Raw genomic sequence first — 21,599 nt, 5'->3', positions numbered from 1 at the left:
AAGACTCGACCTAGTAAAGATGACAATTCTCCCCAAATTGATCTATAGGTTTAATGTAATTCCTATCAAAATCCCAGCGAGATTTTTGTAGGTATAGACAAACTTACACTAAAATTTATATGGAGAGCTACAGATCCTAGAATAGCTCAAACAATCTTGAAAAAGAAAAATCAAGTTGTGAGAAAGAATCACTCTATCTCATATTAAGGCTTCCTATACAGCTACAGTAATCAAGACAGTGTGGGACCGATGGGGGGACAGACATAAATCAGTGGAGCAGAATAGAGAACTCAGAAATAATCCATACGAATGTGCCCACTTGATTTTTGACAAAAATGTAAAGCAATTCAATGGTGGAAGGACAGACTTTGCAATAAATTGTGTTGGAGCAATTGGATATCCATAGGCCAAAAACTGAACTTTGAGCTAAACCTCACACATTTTACAACAGTTAACTCAAAATGGATCACAGACTTAAAGATAAAACATAAAACGATAGAACTTTTAGAAAACAATGTAGGAGAAAATCTTCGGGATCTATAACAAATTAAATCAGAATGAGATATCGCTACATACCTATCAGAATGGCTAGAAGAAAAAGTAGTGACACCACCAAACTCTGGGCAGAATGTAGAGAAAATGGGTCATTCATACACTGTTGCTGGGAATGCAAAATGGTAGAGCCACTCTGGGAAACAGTTTGGCAGTTTTTACAAAACGAAACATGTAACTGCCATACAGCCCTGCAATTGCACCCTTGGGCATTTATCCCAGAAGAATAGAAACTTAACATTCACATAAAATCTGGCACACAAGTAGTACAAATACAAATAGTATTATTTATAATAAAGTTTTTCCATAAAAGCTGGAACAACTCAGATGTTCTTCAATGAGTGAATGGTTAAATGAATCATGGTACATCCATACCATGGATTACCACTCAGCAACAAAAAGAAACAAACTATTCATACACTCAATGACTTACATGAATCTCCAGGGAATTAGGCTGCATGAAAACAAGCTAGTCCCCAAAGGTTACACGCTGTTTAAGTCCATTTATATAACAATCTTGAAATGACAAAATTATACAGACCGAGAGGAGAGTAGTGGTTTTATGGAGGAGGGGGCAGAGAAAAGTCGGTGGGTGTGGTTATAAAAGAGCAATAGAAGGGCTCTTTGAGGTGATGGAGATGTTCTGTATTTTGACTGTATCAATGCCAACATCCTTGATGTAACATTCCCCTATAGTTTTGCAAGATGTTACTATTGAAGAAAATTGGGTAAGTGGTGTATGATGTTTCTCTGTATTATTTCTTAGAATTGCATGTGAGCATGCAATTATATCAAAATTAAAAATTTAATTAAAAAATTAAATGTAAATGGGTCATGTAAATCTAAGACCTAAAACTATAAAACTTCTAGAAGAAAATGTAGGAGAAAATCTTTGTAACCTTGAACTAGGCAAATATTTGTGAGATTAGACAGCAAAAGCACAATCCATGAAAGAACAAACTGATAAAATGGACTTCATAGAAAATAAAATTGCAACTCTTCAAGACACTTTTTTTATTTTTATTTTTTTAGTGAAATGAATTTTAATCACATTTCCTCCAAAGAGCAAATATAAATAATTGTGGGTCAAAAATTAGTGCCCAACTAACAGATAATGCAATATTATTATCACTATTTTATTTTATTATTTTTTTAACATCTTTATTAGAGTATAATTGCTTTACAATGGTGTGTTAGTTTCTCTTTATAACAAAGTGAATTAGTTACACATATACATATGTCCCCATATCTCTTCCCTCTTGCATCTCCCTCCCTCCCGCCCTCCCTATCCTACCCCTCTAGGTGGTCACAAAGCACGAGCTGATCTCCCTGTGCTATGCGGCTGCTTCCCACTAGCTATCTATTTTATATTTGGCAGTGCATATATGTCCATGCCACTCTCTCACTTTGTCCCAGCTTACCCTTCCCCCTCCCCATATCCTCAAGTTCATTCTCTAGTAGGTCTGCGTCTTTATTCCCATCTTGCCCCTAGGTTCTCTTCAGGACATTTTTAATAGAATGAAAAGACAAGTCATGGGCTGGGAGAACACTTTGCAAAGCATTTTCTAATAAAGGACTTGTATCCAGAATATATATATATATATATTTTTTTTAACTCTCAAAACTCAACAATAAAACACAGCCCAATTTTTTAAAAGACTAAAGTATTTAAATAGAAATTCATCAAAAATGATAAACATGAAATTCACATAAAAGATGCACAATTATCACTAGTTATTAGAGAATTGCAAGTTAAACACACAATTAGATACCATTACCTATTAGAATGGCTAAAATTTAAAAGACTGATCATGCCAAGTATTGACAAGAATATGGGAGAACTAGCATTCTCATTCTCTACTGGTGGAAATGTAAAATGGTACAACTGCTTCGGAAGACAGTCTGGCCGTTTCCTAAAACGTTAAACACATGCCTACTGTATGATCAGCTATTCCACTCCTACATATTTACACAACAGAAAGGGAAGCATACGTCCATATAAATACTTGTACATGGATATCTATAGCAGCTTTATTTCTAAGAGCCCCAAATCGGGAGCAGCCTCAATGTTCAACAGATGAGTGAATAAACAAATTGTGGTAAATTCGTAGAATGGAATACTTCTCAGCAATAAAAAAGGAATGAATTATTGCTACATATAACAGCTTGGATGAATCTCAAAATAATTACACTGCGTGAAAGAAGCTAGGAAAAAAGACTACAGGCTGTCGGATTCCATTTATACAAACCCTATAAAATGCAAACTAATGTACAGTGACAGAAAGCAGATCAATGGTTGTTGGGAAAGGGGGAGGTAGGGACTGAAGGAAAAGCACAAAGCAGCACAAGGAAACTTCTCAGGGTGAGGGATGCTCTGCGATGGTTTCAAGGGTGTACACGTATGTCAAACATCAACTTATACACGTTAAATATGCACAAATTACTGGATATCAATTATAATTCAATAAACCTGTTTAGAATAAAGACAGTTTTCTCATTAAGATGTTTCTTTATGCTAACATCTATTGGACTTATTTTCTAATGAATTAAAAAATAAATATGTTAAACATTTCTCTGTATTTCTGACATGATAAATACTGACAGATATAACCCTCAAAGAAAAATTCTTGCAGGTCCTCGATTTTTAAGCCTATAAAAGGTCCTTAGACTCAAAAATGTGAGAACTGCTCTCCTAGGGGACAGAGATCCTGCCTTCATCCTTCTCAGCATCACCAGCCCCCACAACAACCCTGGGACCATGGGGGGCGCCCGACGGATGTGTGCAGAGTGACGAGATGGGTCTCTCCAGCAGCTGTCTCATCATTCTTTTTCCTTCACTGACTTTGCTGGGGAAATGGGTTTGAAAAGCATGGAACCCTGTCTCCTCTTACAGTAAAGAAGAGATGCTCTTTGAAGCCATTTCCCCCGAGTTCCAGCCTTCTTGGGCCTGATTTCTGGAACGTTCTCCTTACTGCTCGCTCAGGATGAACAGACTCTCCTACAGTAAACCCAGATCTCGTGCCCAGGTCAACACGAGCTGCCACAAGCTGGTCACGGCAGCTTTACGGGACACTGAGGTCCCAAAAGGAAAGAAATCTGAGTAGAACATCCCTGTCCTGGGAGCCCAGAGACACCCCAGTGTCCTCACTTGTCCCCTTTGGGGGAGCAGCTGGCCTCCTTGTCGTCCCCCCTGCCAGGCATCCCTCCCCGCCTCAAACAGAGCCCACCCCCTCAAGAGATAACTCCACAAGGGTTTCAGGACTCAGGCTTACCTGGCCCAAGGGAAACAGGAGTGGGTGTGTTGCCTGAAGTTTGTGAAGAGCTCTCAGAGAAGCCTGGCACTCAACAAAGACGGCCTTCTATTCCACGGGGAGTGCCGCCTTTGACATTTGCTGCTTTTGTCCCACAGGGTAAGAGTGGGGAGGATACTAGAAGCCTCTATGATTACTACGGGATCATGTCCTTTAAATTAAGTGGCTCCTGGGCCACAGATCTGGACGGCAAATTCTCTGCTCCGGGGAGGAGAGAGACAAAGAGAGACAACTCCTTCCCGCAGCAGCCAGGCCTGCGCTCACCTTGTCCCAAGCTCCTTTCCAGATTGCATTGCTGTACACCTGCCTTAAACCCTGCAGAACACCCATGAATACGGGGCTCCTGGGCTCCTGGTTTCCTGAAGTTCCAGGTTTGTAGCCTTTGCAGCCCAGAGCATCCCACCCTCCCCCGACCCCCGCGCCGTCCCCCGGATTCCCCGTCAGCTGCCCACACCTGCCACAGGCTCAGGTGCCCTGTGGCACCCAGTGTAGACTAGATCTCTTAGCTGTGCTAAGAGGGGCCCTCACCAGCCCTGGGGACACAGCCCAGCCTCCTCCCGGGAAGGGGAGCAGATGTCAGGGAATCTGGCTCCCTGAGGACTCATTGTACCTGCACCCAGAGTGATGGCCCCAGAAGGAAAACCCAAAAAAAAGCAGGTCTCTCTTCCTCTGCAAATCCACTCTGCAATTGCCCTTTATTTGTGATACCAGCAGAGTGGCCAGAGGACAAACCCTGGGCGGGTGGGCTCAGAAGAAATACCAGGGTCTCTGAGTTGATGAGGATGGACTGAAGGGAAGGGAGGAGATGGTGAGGATGAAGGGGAGATGCAGAAAATGAGAATAACATGTGACCTAGGGCAAAGCGACTTGGCTTTACAGCCGTGGTCCCCAGAGTGTGGTCTCAGACAGGCGGCAGGAGCAGTACCTGGAACCATGTTAGAAATGTCAGTTCTCAGGCCCCACCGCAGCCCGACTGCATCAGAGCCCAGGACGGTGCCCACCATGTTTTCAACCTGCCCTCCAGCTCAAGTCTGAGCGTGGGCGGGCCTTCTCAGCCTTGGCCACACACTGCAATCACCTGGGTAGATTTAAAGCCCAGCAAAGTGATGCCTGGGTCTCACACCAGATAGTCCGATTTGATGGGTCTGGGATACACCCCGGGCATCAGAATTTCAAGCCTGGCTATGTGTCAGGTACCCGAGAAGCTTCTAAAACATGTCAGGGCTGGGCCTTCCCCCTGGACTTAAGGAATCAGAATCTCCAGGGTGGACTGATCATTTCTAACAAGCACCTTCCACCCATGTGATTCTGATGTAGTCACTGGTTTTGAGAAGCATTACCTTGGGAATTTGCCCAAAAGATTGGTTCTTCTGAGCTCTGCCACAGACATACACTTTTAACATAGTCCCCGACCCCATTCAACCAACATAACAGTCATTTATCCGTCATCAAATGACATTTGGAGTGACTTCTGTGCCCCATGCACTGATCTCTAAAAAATTTAAAAGTAAGCCATACGAAAGTACACGTTAGCCACATTTTATAATGGAAGATCATGGGGTTGGGGGAAAAAAAGAGAAGAAGGGGGGATGGATAAGGAAGAATCAGAGAGGTGACTTTTTTTCTTTAATACAATGGGGAAAATGAAATAAGGTGAGACAGTTAAGAATCTCTTTGGAAATACCCAGGAAGGCCTGCCCACAAGAATAATAAGTACGCTTCCCTTCCCACGCCACCCCTGGCCCACTTATTCCTGGGGAGGTTAAACAAACAATTTGTTTTGTCTTTTGAAAAGGGGTGTAGAAATCCATCACCAAGGAAAAAAAGTGAAACAGCAGTAAGCCAGCTGAGATGCTTCCAATAAAGATAAAGGCCAAAACCAGAGGGTAGACAAGGATCTGGATGAGTGTGATGATTGAGATTAACCTGTAAGTAACCTGCCATCCCCAGCCGCGGGGGCAGGAGGGTGAGGCCCGAGGAGCCGGCAGGGAGAGCCAGGCTAGGGCTGGCTTCTTGAACCACGTGTGAAGCCAACAGCTCTGGAAGCACTGTTCTGGACGGAGTACCGGGCAAGCACCAGCCTAATAAATAGGAGTATTGTAATTACTTGTTTACATGTCACTCTCCTCTGCTAGACCGTGGGTTCCTGAAGGGCTGGGACGGCCGTCACCTAGCCCCTGGCTCCCAGCATTTGGCACGGGCCAGCTGGCAGAGGAGCCACTCAGACAGTGGCTCTACAAGACATCTTCTGAGGCCATGTGTAAATAGCCTATTCTTTAGAGGGACTGAGAAGGTTACGTAAAATCCTGGCTAAGTTAACATGTGCCCAGATGGCAGAGGTGGAACAGGGAACTTCCATTCTCTGAAGCCCAGCACTGCCCTAGAAGCTGTGTAGTGGGTTAAATAGTGTCCTCCAGAAATTCGTGTCCTCCAGGAACCTCAGAATGGGAACCTATTTGGAAATAGGGTCTTGGCAGATGAAAAAGGTAAGGATGAGGTCATACTGGATTAGAGTGGGCGCTAACCCAATGAAGGTGTCTTTATAAGAGACAGAAAAGGACCACCAGAGACACAGAGAGAAGCCCACATCAAAACAATGCAGATATGGCAGTGATGCCATCAGAAGCTGGAAGAGACAGGGAAGGATCCTCCCCTAGAACCTTCCAAGGAAGCATGGCCCTGCTGACACCTTAATTTCAGACTTCTAGCTTCCAGAACTGTGAGAGAACAAATTTTTGTTGTGTGAAGCTACCAAGCTGGTAGCAATTTGTTTAGGCGGCCTCGAGAAACTAATGCAAGCTGTACGTGCCGGTGGAGTTTAGTGCTCACAACAATGCTGAGAGGGGGATATTCCCACTCCTGACTTACAGGTGAGCGAAGGAGGATTCCAAGTAGTGAGTGTCACTCAAGTCGACATGGCCAGGAACAGGAATCAAAGAGTCATCGCTTTCCTGCCCAGTCAAAAACAATGCCAAACAAGGGGGAAAAGAACCCTGCAATGCAGCAAGGCGCGTGGATGGAATACAGCCTAGAGATGGGAGCTCTCTAGACACCCATCAGAAACGCGCAGCACTGACAATTATAAACCAGGCAGACACTTCTCAGGGTAATGCTGGCCAAGGCATTTCCACAGGACTGCAGTGTTTATAAGGGAAAGTCTCACCTTTTCAACTACAAAGACCTAGCGAGACAGAACACGTAATCAAAAGGAGCACATGAAAGGGAGAGACACATATGCTAACCATAATGTGCTATTTCTACTTAGAGAAGAAGAAAAAATCATCTACATTTTTCGAGAGTCAATGTCTCGATTCTGTTTCAAGATAATAGTAAAAAGCTACTTGCATCTGACACAGGCATGTTAAGATCTTAAGAAGGCAAGAACATAATAAGGGAGACATTAAAAAAAAAAAACTTTTCTACATTCTCATTCTTCTTGGCACTTCCTTTGAAGAGTATCTAAAGTGGCTTGGAACACTGGAAAATATGGTCTTCCATATTTGGAATTCCTCTTTTTCTTTTACACAATAGAAAATGCTTAAAACTATAAGTGACATCTGTACTTGCCCCCGAGGTTGTCTTTAAAGATTGTAAAGCTCCTGAAATATAATGGGTGAAAAAAAGACAAAATAATCCCAGTGTCAAAGAACTTGCTTCTCTGTCTCCCCATATGCACATGAAATTGGAGAGTCCCCTGTTTAGCATTCAGGATAATGGAATGGTGGACCGTAGCAGTGGTTAATTTAAATCCCAGCTCCCTGACATAGGCAACCGGAAAAGACTTTTATTTTTAAATATCTATTTAGGGACTTCCCTGGTGGTGCAGTGGTTAAGAGTCTGCCTGCCAATGCTGGGGACTCGGGTTTGATCTCTGGCCCAGGAAGATCCCACATGCCGCGGAGCAATTAACCCCATGTGCCACAACCACTGAGCCTGCGCTCTAGAGCCCACTAGCCACAACTACAGAGCCCATGCACCACAACTACTGAAGCCTGTGCGCCTAGAGCCCATGCTCCGCAACGGGAGAGGCCACTGCAATGAGAAGCCCACGCACCGCAGCAAGGAGTAGCCCCCACTCGCCGCAACTAGAGGAAGCCCGCGCGCAGCAACGAAGACCCAACGCAGCCAAAAATAAATAAATAAATAAATGATTTTTAAAATAAATAAATATCTATTTAAATTGCAACTCTGCATATTCCGGACATTTCTTTCTCCTCGTCTCATGTTTTATGCCATCTCCCATGTCTTTCATGGAACTTTCCTTCGATGGAGGAGCATTAACAGTGGTGGACCATCATGCAACAGGAGAAAGAACAGGGTTTGGGGAGGAGGCTTGCCAGATTTCGGTTGCCACTTAAATTTGAATTTAGTATAAACAACAAATAATTTTAAGTATAAGTACATGCAAAATAATGCAAGGGACTTACTTATGCCTAAAAAAGTTGTTTCTTGTCTGTCTGAAATTCATATTTAACTGGGCATCCTCTATTTTTATTTACTAAATCTGACAGCCCTAGTTGGGGATCAGCCAGACCTGGATTTGCATGCCAGTTCTGCTGCTAATTAGCTATACAGACTTGAGCAGGGTAGCTGCCTCTCTAGAGTCAGCCGCCTTTGCTGTATAATGTGGATGATTCTTCACCACCTACAGCGTGATGCCCCAATCATCACAACAGGGCTGCCAGGGGCCCCACAATCAGTCCTTCCAGCTGCATCCCTTACTGTCCATACTTTATAGTTTGACATTTACAAGATGCTTATGGTTCTCTTACTTCTGTGTTTTTGTTCATGGGGTTACTTTGCCTAGAATCGTTCCCCTGCCCCAGTGCATGCATACGCACACACACACACACCCATACATCCCACTACATTCCCACCCTTTGCTGGGCTATCTTTTTTTTTTTTGGCTGTGTTGGGTCTTCGTTGCTGAGCGCGGGCTTTCTCTAGCTGCAGCAAGCGGGGCTACTCTTCATTGCAGTGCGTGGGCTACTCATTGCGGTGGCTTCTCTTGTTGTGGAGCACGGGGTCTAGGTGTGGTGCGGGCTTCAGTAGTTATAGCACGTGGGCTCAGTAGTTGCGGCCGCAGGCCCTAGAGTGCACAGGCTTCAGCAGTCGTGGCGCACGGGCTTAGTTTCTCCGCGGCATGTGGGATCTCCAGACCACCGGTCGAACCCGTGTCCCCTGAATTGGCAGGCAGCTTCTTAACCACTGCGCCACCAGGGAAGCCCCTGGGCTACCTTCTGTTCATCCTTTTAGGCTTGGTTCCTCCAGGGAGTCGGCCCAGCTTCACTCTCCCATCCCCCTTACCCAGCGGGTAGGGATTGCTCCTCCACTTTCCCACAACCCCTGTGCTCACCACATGGTTCTCTATTATACTCCTCTTCGGGGGTCTTTATTCCCCATCAAACCATGGGCTCTTTGTGAGTTCCCTTTGCTTCACCCCAAACCAGCAATCCTGGGCAGGAAATCTCAATGGCTTGTCCCCAGGCCCACAAAAACACCCCAGGTGTCTCTGTAATTACAGACACGAGTCTAGCTTTCAGGTCATAAAAGTACTCATCCTATTTTACATATTTCCCTCATTTTTCTCATGCTGTTTTACCTGAATCCTACAAGCTACCCAATACAAATCTATGCAAGATAGACTGTATAATATACATATCCCGGTGCTAAATGAAAATGCAGGGTCGCTTGTTCAAAAATGGTCAAGAATTTCAAGATGACAAGAGCAGAGACTTAAACTAAGTGTGGGCCTCTTCTAAGCATGGGGCAGCTGCACGGGTCACAAGGTCACAAAGCTAGCCTGATTCCACGCTTCCTCAGTTCTGCCCACCTGGGCATCTGGTGTGTCCTTCACCCAATACCTGCAAGATTCAGCCTCCTGCCTCTACCCCTAGAGTTTCACAAAGAAACATCTGGGACCTGGCTGTTCCAGCATCCTGTGGACCATTAGGGAATCTCTCTCTATCCAGGGGTTCACAGTGAATGAGCACTTAGTGTTTGAGGGTCATCGTAAATAGAGAAACCAAACATTTTGGTCAACAGTTTCAAATTCTATTGGATAAATGAAAACACGGTCAGGTACAAAGGCAGCAGTAAAAGAGACCAAGGGACAAACAGCCTTCACTGGCTGCTCATATTCAACCAGAATCCCAGGGCCAAGAGCAGCAGAAGCCAATGAGGGTGGACTTCATCCAATCCAGTAAAGCCTGAATAGAATAAAAGGCCGAGTGAGAAAGACTTCTTTCTTTCTGCTGGACTGTCTTCGAGCTGGGACATCTGTCTTCTCCTGCCTTCGGTCTCAGACTCTGACTGGAACTTATAGCATCAGTTCTTCTGAGTCTTAATTTCTCAGCCTCCATAATCACATGAGCACCAATAGGGGTGCTTCTATGTAGAGAGCTATCTGTAGGTTTATATCATCCAGAAACAGACACACCCAGAATAATATTTAGCCAAATATCTGGACACCCCTGGCATAATCAAGTTGACAACATAAAATTAACCATCCACAGGGAGAAATCAAGGCAGAATTCCAAGATTGCCCCAGATTCCTGCACCCTGGTATACACACCCAGCAAAATCCCTCCCCTTGAAGTGGTGGGACCAGAGAATATGAAGAGCTGTCACTCTCTTGATTCAATTATGTTAGATAGCAAAGGAGTCACTCCTATAATTAAATTGCTCTATATAAGACTCTGTCTTAGCAGACTGGAGGAAGAGACTTTCTTTTGCTGAATACTGGCCTAGAAGAAGTGAGCTGCCATGTTTTAGGTGGGTCTATGAGGAGGCTGCATGGCAAGGCACTCACTGCAGGTGGCCTTTATCTGACAACCAGCAAGAAAGCAGAGACCTTAGTCCTGCAACCACAAGGAGCTGAATTCTACCAACAACCCCATGAGCTTGGGAGAGAACCCTGAGCTCAGGAAGAGAAGGAGCCCAGTGGACACCTTGACTGCAGCCTTGGGAGACCCTGAGCAGAGGACTCAGTTAAGCCATGCCCAGTATCCTGACCCACAGCAACTGCAAGATGGGTGCTGTTTTAACGGCTAAATTTATGGTGATTTGTTACGCAGCAATAGAAAATGAAGACAATGGCAAACAACATTTTTAACGTGAGAGGACTCTGAGGAGTCCTGTTTCCCAAACCTCAGCTTTTGCAGTCTATCTTCCCAACACCCACCACGTGCACCTTCCCCCGGGGGCTGCACCCGTGATCGACAAGGTCTGCATATGATGAACACCTGAGAGCTGCTTGCTACAGTCTCCTTTTCTGCAGCAAAATCCAGAAAATCAAAACCTTGTGTGCTAGCTGTGTGGGGTTTTTTAACCTGCTATTTATACTTTAATAGCTTTTAAAGTGAGGAAGAGCTTACTTGTGTTACCCCTAATGTCACAGCGTATTTCCCCCCTGGTGTGAGCCCCATATTCCAGAAGACACGGCACTATAGGTTAACACCGCTGCCTTTAGCAGCTCCTGGGAGGGTCTTCAGTGGCCTCCCCCAGGCACAACCCAGGCCTTGTCACGGCTGTCAGGGAAAGAGGCATTCATTGTTTTCTGCTAAATTGTGACAAATGGAATCACAAATCGGGTCACTCCACCATCTGTCCGTCCTTCCAAGTTTTTTGTCACCCACAGTAGAATGTTCATCACTGCAGTTCTTTGTCACTTTACAAGCTTATCTAACAACTTGAGAGCAAAACCAGAAGCTGTGTGCCCTGCACTAATTTGTAACTTTCCAAGGCGTGAATTTTAATTTGTACACCTTCAGGCTGGCGAGGGTCTTAGCAGACCTCTCTGCATTCATATCTGTGGCCTGTTTTCTGCTCATCACATTAAAAACTTCAAGAAAAATGACACTGAAAAGGAATGCTTGTGATGGAATTTTTAACAGTGTATGTGTGTAAAAAACGAGAATATTGAAGAAATAGCAGAAAACAGACTTTCTAAAGGATGTGAAGGGGCAGAGTGGACCACTCCAGTTTTTGCCATTCACCTCCCATTCACTTTCTGGCAACAGTCCCGGTTTCTTCAGGAAAAGCAGTCTTTCCCCACTCTCAGCCTATGCACTTTCAGGTGAGGTTGACTCTACCCATGCACCAAGCCTGGGCAGGTGACTAAGGCCTAAATCAAAGCACCACATTCCTTGGGGATCACACAGCCCAATTAGAGCCAATGGAAACAGTGGGTCTTGCTGGGACCTTTAAGGGAACTTACCCTTTTAGTGCTGGACTTGAATAATGGAGTCTGTGGACCTGAAACTGATGGCAGCATTTTTGCTGCCACTTGGAGCCTGAAGTCAACTCTAAGAAGAGCAGAACTGAGTGATGGAGAGGGACTAGGACTTAGTAACATCACTGAGCCCTGGATCAAGCCATATCTGAAGCTTACATTTCCCATCTTTTACTTACTGGGCCAATAGATTCCTTTTGTTGATTTTTCACAGCCATTTGCCACCAGAAGATCCCTTAGTAGGACAAAAATTCCCTTCAATTTTTTAGTAATGCTTTATTGCTTTTTATGGGCCTATCACTGATTTATGAATATGGGATTAATCAAGGTCTCAGGACATATCTTTCATGAACATCAGAGCTGACTATTCTTTCAGAGAATTAGTCACTGTTCCCTTGATGTGTTCTTTACTAATTAACAATTATTCAGTTATGAATGCTTCCAGCCACAAGTAACAGAATATCCAACTGAGAGTGGCTTAAACTATTAGTCCCCACAACAACTGGGCTGCAGGTTAGCCTCCCAGGGATGGTTAGGTAACTCAGTAATGCCACCAGAGACCCCAGAGCTTTCTGTCCTTCCTCTGCCTGCCATCCTCACATGTTGGTGAGTCTCCCCTCATAGTCACAAGATGACTGCTGCAGCACCAGACATCATATCCTCACATGACAGTGTCCCATCCATGCAAGAAGGAAGAAGGCAGGAGAAAAGGGCTTTCTCCTCATAATGCTCTCTGCCTTTTATCAGGAAGGCAAATATTTCCCAAAATCACTCACAAAATCCCCACTGTTGTCCAGGACTGGGTTACATGTTTCCCCATAAACCACTCACCAGTAAAGGAGGATGGAATTTCCATGGCTGGCTTAGACCAAGCTTATCAAGGAAAAAGGGAGATTAGCTCTTGGAAGGCATCTACCACCAAGGACTCATTAATCTACCTTCACAGAACCAAGACTAACATTAACTTATAAGAAGAAAAAACACCAGGCAGGTAAATTCCAATTTTACCCAAGCCAAGGTCAGCATTCTTCTTTGCCCTTAAAATAAGATCAGAATAAGCCAGAGGCAAAGGCACCAATGTTAAAATCTATATTTGGATCCCCTAGGGCTGGAAGAGATCAGTGAAAGCCGGAGGGCTGGGCCTGTCCTGTGCACAACTTCATAAGCCCCCTGGCAATGAATTCTAAAAATATAGACCTTTGACAGTCATGTATTTTAAATAGCAAACTCCACATATATAATCTACACTCCTTCCTTGCTACAAATTAAATTTTCATGACGAGGAAGGAATGACAGATATATTTTGCTTTAGCAGAACAAGTGAAGGTGACATTTTGAACCTTGGAGCTCGTGTTTCCTAGCTGCGTGGCCTTGGGCAAGCTGGTCCCCTTCTCCATGCCTCAGTTTTCTCACCTGGACTACGAAGGTATTAATAACAGCTACCTCATACGGGAGAGTTGCAAACCTACAGGCAATTTGGTCATTCCCAATCATGAGCTTCTTTTGGGCAAATATCAGTAGTCTCCAACAATTAGATGTAAATGGGGCTAGGGCCTCCTCCCCGTATCCTCCCTTCTAGGTTACAATGAAAGTTAGTTTCAGACTGATTGTGCCCCAGATATAAACATAGCAAAGTGGCACAAAAACAGTCACACGGCTCTTCTGAAAACTTGAGGAAGTCTCAGCTGTCTTCTTTTCAGGTACTTCAATAGCACTTGCATGAAAGGTCAATGTCATTCAAGGTCAATGTCCAAGGCCAATCCTTAGATGCGGGCAGTAAGACTCCTCCAAAGCACTAGCCGGACTGGGCTGGCTCAGAATCAAGCTTGGGTCATCATTCCAAAGGGCGTAGACTGTTTCTTGGACCCCCCGGTACATTCCTCTACCTGCTTGCACAGTAGCGAAGTGCTGGTTTCATACTGCAGGCCAGTCTCACACATAACTCACCAATGGAAAGCAATTTCCCTCATCTGTTATGCTATTAATAAAAGCTCCTGGGTTTGTACGTAAAGATAACTAAAGCCTGCAGTACCTACCTGCAGAGAGCGCCCTTGGGAATAATGTTTCAAATACGGATCACCTCTGGGTGTCTCTTCCCAAGTAGAACGATTGATTGCTCCTAGAGCGTGGGTAGTAACTACCTAATCCACACATTCATGTCTAATAGTCTAGGCTGACGTATTTTGAACTGTGTTAAGACCACAAACAAGGAGAATTACTAGATGATGAAACAGCCAGCACATGAACAGGGAGAAAGGCAGCAGGAAGCCAGCCCCTTCTCTTCCATCCTCCCGTTACTATCCCGGAATCCACCTGAAGCCCTCTTCTTCTTGCCATTTCATATGTCTGTAATAGCAGCATTCATTATTTGCCCCTCTTCCTCCTTGAAAGCCTTCTCAGACTCCCTTAGTTTCTCATTCAAGACTCTCCACAATCTGATCCAATCCCGTCTCTCCAACTCCATCTCCCACTACCCACATCAACCAGAGAGCTAACTGTGCCTTTGCTGGTATCATGTCCTTTAACCAGGGTGCCCTCCTCACTCCCACATCAGAAGCCTGCCTAGCCTTCAGATGCCACCTCTTCCATGGAGCCTTCCATGATCCCACAGCCAAGTCAGTGCTGAGAGTACAGGGCCTGAAGGAAGACTGCCTGGAATTAATCCTGGGTTCTAACACACACCTGCTCAATGACTTTACCTCTCTGGCCTTCAGTTTCCTCATCTGTAACACGGACGTGATGAAAATACCTCCTCCACAGAGTCACTGGGGGGTTCCTATGAGATAATACATGTAAAATGCTTCGCGTAGTCGCTGGCACGTAGTAAGAGGCCAGGACACGTTGAGTATTACTGAAAACAAAAGGCAAAAGCAAATTCCTGTTCCTTCTCACTCGAGGGAATTGTCACTGCTGGCTTGTGCTCCAGACCCTCTCCTCTTCCCTTCTCTCTCTCAACAGATGATATCTTTGTCATCTTATTGAATGTGAGGTTTTCTCAACTCATAAGTAAATCAGAAATGAAATGTACAAACTTTCAGTTGCAAAATAAATGAGTCACAGTATGAAATACAATTAAATTCCCCACAGTGTGGGGAATATAATCAATAATTAATATCTTTTATGGTGACAGATTGTAACTAGACTTATCACAAAAAAAAAAAGAAAAGAAAGGAAATGTATAGTTATAAATAAAAATAATCCCAAAGGAATCATCAAGACTCTCATGATCAAAACACATTGTAGGGGGGCTTCCCTGGTGGCGCAGTGGTTGAGAATCTGCCTGCCAATGCAGGGGACACGGGTTCGAGCCCTGGTCTGGGAAGATCCCACGTGCCGCGGAGCAACTGGGCCCGTGAGCCACAATTGCTGAGCCTGCGCGTCTGGAGCCTGTGCTCCGCAACAAGAGAGGCCTCGATAGTGAGAGGCCCGCGCACCGCGAGGAAGAGGGGCCCCCACTTGCCGCAACTGGAGAAAGCCCTCACACAGAAACGAAGACCCAACACAGCCATAAATTAATTAATTAATTAATTAAAAAAACAAAACAAAACACAAAAAAACACATTGTAGGCCTTCCTCTCTTTTCATGACCCATCCAATAAAAATATACACTTTGAAAGTTCACCCATGCCCTCTTCCAGGCAGTGGCTTTCCACTCTGACCAGCCTGAGGCCGTACAGGATGGTGGTAAAGGCCACAGATGCTGGAACCAGACTGCTGGGCGCAGATCCAGCACTTACCCGCTGCATGCCTCAGCTTCCTCATCTCTCAACTAGAGACAATGCTAGAAGAAGTTTAAATGGGATGGCAAGTGCTTGTAAAGCTCTTGGAAGCACCCCTGGCTGGAGCAGCCGGGTGCCCCATAGAGCTCCTGCTATTATTATCCACAGAAGCATCTCCTACAGTCAAGGCAAGTACAACATGCGATGGAGAGAAGGTTCTAGAGAAGGACTTGGGGGGCACCTGGGACAAAGTTTTATCTTGGCCACCGGCTTGCTCTGTGTCCTGGAACAAGTCACCTTGGCCTTCAGTTTCCTCATCTCTAATCCAAGAAAATTGAAATAAATGATATGAAAAGTCTACCTAGACCTAAACGTCTACTCCCATGTGTCCAGAACTGCGGAGGGTCTGAGATTTTTGCCGTACTTGCAAGCTAACCCACGAGCCTGCCGCACTGTCATGAATGTTGGAGGAAGACACAAGACTCTCAGGTCAGAGACCGAGGACATTATTGCTCACAGCACGGCAGGCGGTATGAGCTTCATTTTCGTAAAGTACGACGAGCAACTCTGCCTGAACTTTGAGGTAGACATTATCTTTATTTTAAAATGATAAACAAACTTACCTTCTGCTCCAGAGGAACACATTATCTCTATCTTCCAAGTCTGTTCGCCAGACAAACATCCTTGAAAAGGGAGTCTGGGACAAAAGCCCTCAGAGCCTCTGCTCACCAAACGTGCAGAAACAGCAGAAACCCGTGGAGAATGTATCAGTTTCTTCCTACCTCCCCTCAAGCTTGACAATTCAGTTGAACTCGTCATCCTGCCCTCAAAATAGTTCCTCTTAACATTTATGTTTCTCTTGATGGTGAGACCACTCACCCTTTATCTCCTCCCTTCCCACTATCTCCACCTGCGTGGACCGCTGTGACCTCTCTTCTGAAACCTGTACATTTATCATGGTCTCTCTTTTCAAGAGCACAGCTCACTGTCTGCCCCTGATGAAAAACTGCCCATGCCTCCCCACTGCCTCCTGGTATAAGTTCCAACTCCTTCCAGACACGACATTCCTTATTAAATAATGAGTATCTTGAAACCAGGTCTTATCTATTTTTCCAGCACTTAGAAATACACATAGAAGAAACTGCCTAAGGGGCTTCCCAGCTTTCCAGTCTTCAGATTTGAAAGACGTAAATGTCCGCTAAGCATGGGATATATTAGAGGAAAATAACAAGCAGGAATAAGCTATTAAACAGCAGATTTTCCTTTTTATTGTTTCTTTAAAGATTTTTTTGGGGGGGGAAGTGGAGGTGTGGGTGTTTGTATTTGAGGGTTTTGATCATTTATCTATTCATTAGCTACAGAAAACTTTGTCTAATCAGAATCTGCCTCAAACACCCCAAATGCAGGGCTGCTCCTTGGAAGGATCAAGGGACCCACCCAGGGCATCCCCTTTCCCAGGGCTGCTGGGAGGGGAGAGGGCTGCTGTTTGGTACTCGAGGCCCCAAAGAGGTGAAACCCTACACTCAAAGGAAAGGTGCCGCATAAGTGGACCAAACATAGCGTTCTTGGTCTGACAAGTATGACTGTACTTTTCAGGGTAAGAGGACAGAACATTTTAATTCAGGTCTGGTCTTTTAAAAAAAATGCAAGCCATATGGAGTAAGGACAAGGAGCTCCAAGGGAAGGAACAGCCATTCCTTTCTAAGCAAAATCTTCACCAGCTACAGAGGGATGACCCCGTGACCCCTGTTGATCCTGTTACCCGGGGTCAGCACACACCTCATTAAAAAAGAGTCCATTTCAAATAATGGGCTCTTTTCCCTAAAGACCCAATATTCTTTTGCCATGCGTATTGTGTGTTGTTCAGAATCCTCTGGGCTTACTGGAATTTCCCTGAAACATTTCCGATGCCTCGGGAATCATTTTAAAACATTCGAATTTTAAATCACAGCTTCGGGAGAGAGTGGCCTGTATCTGGCTCTCCTCCCTGGCCCTAGTCTCGTGCCACCTAAAACAGCTTGGCCTGCCATCCTGAAGCAAGCTGTCAACTCTCATCCGAGGAAGGACAACCAGATCAGCCGCCCTCCCTCCCCTTTCACCCCACATCAAAGCCACAGAAATGACTGCCTGGGTTGTTTAAGCAGAGCTGGGCTGGAGCTGGCTTATAAAGGCTCATGAGAAGCCATTCTGCGTGTCTCTTCCCAAATCTGTGTTCAGTAACATCACATTGGAAGCTTGAATACAGTGGGAGTATTTACACCAAGGAAATCAGCAAACACTACAGACCAGAACTTGCCTCTGCCCCTCCCCCAGAGCCACTGGTTAAACATTTACCAGCACACCACTGTTTATTTGACAACTAGCCACAGACCTTTTTCATCTCTGCTTCATCAGCACCGATAAAGAGAAGCTCGAACAGCCCCTGATTTCTGCTGTGCTGCAGTTACAGTAAAACCTTCATGAATTCCACCAAATTAAAGAAGCATGACCTCTCCTGTTGAGAGCTCGGACCGCCTTCCTTTTATCAAGCTCTGTCCTCTAGAACCATCTCTCATTTCACCCATTAAGGCATTTCCTAAGCCTTTCCCCTCAAAATGTGCAATAAAACAAACTGGTCTTTATTGCTGTCTCTCTCCAGGCCCTCTTGAAATTACATTTTCCAGTCTATAGCAATCTCCTCCGCCCTGAGGAAGCCTGGGAGAGGAGCGCCAGGTTTGATCAAGTTTCACTCTATATTTTCATTTGCAGTCTTGCATGGACTCCCATTCAAGAACTACTTTGCTTTCCTTCTGCTAAAAATCCTCAAGTTGTTGGACGGGCTTGCCTCGGGCCCACCGGGAGGTTACCCTGCTTGATGGGTTCCCCGACTCTGCAGCGCCTTTTGGGTAGCAGGGAGGCACTCTCTGCAAATCAGTGCCACTGATTTGTGCAAGTCAAGGACACTGAACAAGCTTTGCTGTGTCCCTAAAGGTCATGGTCTATCCCTGGGACTGTGCCAGGAGAATGTGCCTTCTTCCTCGCCGCAGAGAAAGAAAAGCACCAAGTAGTAAACAGACAGGAAGCCAGCCCGATGAGCGCTAAGCTGACTGTCATTAGCACCTTGAACACGCCTTCCAGAAAGCCTCAGTCCCACCACCCGTGAATTCTCAGTCTGTTGGTAGAGCGGTTCCACCTGTAACCAGTGCTTACCTGGAAGCTGGACATCCCCTTCTGCCTGTTGCAATGAACTTCAGCAATCCGCCTGGCCGCTAGGAAGCAAAGTTGTCCTCAGCCCCCAGCAGCCCCTCTCCACAACCCCTCACTTGTGCTGTCTGATTGCTATTAGGTGTCAGCTTATAACGCTTGAGCACCTGCCTCTTAATGAGAAACTCCTGATGACCAAAAATCTTTCACAGCCCGTAGGAGTGGAGATAAGCAGGTGGACTTTGGTCACTGTGACAGGCTGGTGGGATGGAGAAAAGGGGATAGATGGAGGCGATGGAGCCCTCGCCACTCCTCAAATCATGCAACATAAGTAACAACCTTCTCCAGCTCCACGTGTGACCCACCCCTGTGGAAGACTCCATGTGGTGAGAATTATTTAAATCCCAGCAGGCAGGGAATGGAGTGTGCACTTCAGCTCACCAGAGGCCACGTTTCTCCATGCTTTGGGGTCAGAAGAGAACCCCTAGGACTGGCTTCTTTGACATTTTCCCCACCAGCAGGTTGAGGGTCAGGCCAGCCTTGACCTCACTTCTGATGGGTAGGCAGAAGTAGCGGGAGCTGAAAAGGAGAGGCGGGGTACGTGCGTGCACACGCGTAGGTGTGCAGCTGATGTGCTCAGGTGCTGAGGCAGGGAGCATGTGGGCAGGCATGGTCCGACAGGGGCTAAGCCCATGGGTGGATGAAGACAGACAGAAGGTCACTCACTCCCCCGTGAAGCATCAGGAGTCCCAACTGCGTCACCAACTGAAAGAGGGGAGAAACCTCTAATACGGCGAAAGCCACAGCAAAATTATCCTAAGCCTTGCTGGAAACCAGCTTTTCAGTAAAACCTCATGTACTCATTTGTCTCTGAACACTATCCAGCCCCATTTTTTCCATTCAAAGAACTTTCAAATCATTTCCTTTTGCAAACATCGTTTGAATGGGTGCATAGTGTAGATATTATGCTGGTGGTCATGCTTTCTGGGTGTGCATGTGTATGTGTGTGTGTGTTTAATCACGATGCTTGCCCTCTTTCTGTGCTTGAAACAACCTTTTACGGGCGTAAGTACACAAGCCAAGTCACTATTTGGCAGCCCCGAGGAACAGCTTAGCACCATGATGTACCCACCCAGCTCAATTCTGAACCACCAGAAAAAAATAGCTCTGTACTCGGTCCTGGGCTTTGGGATGAAAGCAGGAATTTTCTGACCCACAGAACAACCTCAGAACCACGGTGCCAAGTACACAGGAGAAAGAGCAGATATAGCAACTTGGTTGATCATCCTCAGTTGTTAAAAAAAAAACTAGAGCCCTGATGGCCAAAAGAACAATCCAGGCCCTAAATACTCACTATGGCAAAACTATTTAAAAGAACTTAGATACACAGAGTTCTAGTTTTTAACAGTTTTGACCAGGGCTGTGGAGACCTTCTGTCCATGGTGGTGGTATCTAGAGCTGAAAGGGAGTTCAAAACTATGAAGACTGTAGCAGGTGCATCTGGAGAGAAAAGGGGAGAATTAAGGAGGGGAGGATCAAAAGTGGCCTCTGGGTGCAGGCTTTATTCTAAGACTTGACCTGGGTGATACTGACACCATAAACTCCAGTGTTTACTTTGTGGAAATTCACATGTTCTGTGTGTATTCCTGTATCTACATTATCTTTTTCTCTAATTTTTTTTTTCCTTAAATTGTTTAGTTCCATCCCTCCACATTGCAGAAGAGCAAACTGAGGCCCACACAGCCAAGTTCAGGAGCAGGTGGGCCGTTAGAATGGGGCAACTCCATTACTGGTATAGTTCTCTGTCCACCGTAATTTAGCATGTAATACATGGCTGGCTGTGTTATATGGGTTTGTGACATGTTTCTAAATGGATTAGAAACCATCACTAAGGACTGTGTCTTAAGCTTCATGTTGCACATAGGTTCCTACACACACACGCACACACACACACACACACACACACTGTGCTGAGATCACAGTAGATGCTATTATTTCATCCTGGCCTATATACCAAACTGAGCATTCCCCATTCGCTCTGGTTAACATGAAGGAGCCATCCTGCTCTAGCCAAGCCCCCCAGGGCCTGCCGCTGAGGTTGTTCTCTTCTTGGCTAGTCTCCCGGCTTCAACATCCGCCAGTGGCTCCTTTGGTTTGGAGACCTACAGGACTTGCAGGTTCCTGCTTTGTCCCCTCTCCACTGGTTCCTGTGGGCATCCTCACTGCCCTGGATGAGAAACTGCTCACATTGGTCCAGGTCCCCCCCACCCCTGGTCCAGCCAAGACCTATCCATTTCCATGAGTGGGTGTGGATGGGGATAGAGGGGAAAGAGAGGGGTTTCAGTCAAGCGATGGATCAATAATTAGGAACTGATCTGACTCAGAAGCTAAGCTAAGCTGGATAGCTTCAAAGCTAGTTAAGTGCCGAGATGCTGAAGCACTGGGAAAGTCTTTTCAGGAAACACAACACAGATTCCTTAAGAAAGAAAGGAAAAAAAAAAAAAACAGGGTATGGAATGGGAGTGGGGGGAGGAACCGAGCTGCAGAGCATCGACGTCCAGGAGGTGAGCTGAACGCACTCTTGGCTAAGGGTGGGGTGTG

Source organism: Balaenoptera physalus (genome assembly GCF_965194825.1).
Source record: "Balaenoptera physalus genome assembly, chromosome: 14".
Classification (NCBI taxonomy): Eukaryota; Metazoa; Chordata; class Mammalia; order Artiodactyla; family Balaenopteridae; genus Balaenoptera; species Balaenoptera physalus.
This window is presented reverse-complemented; position numbering follows the sequence as displayed.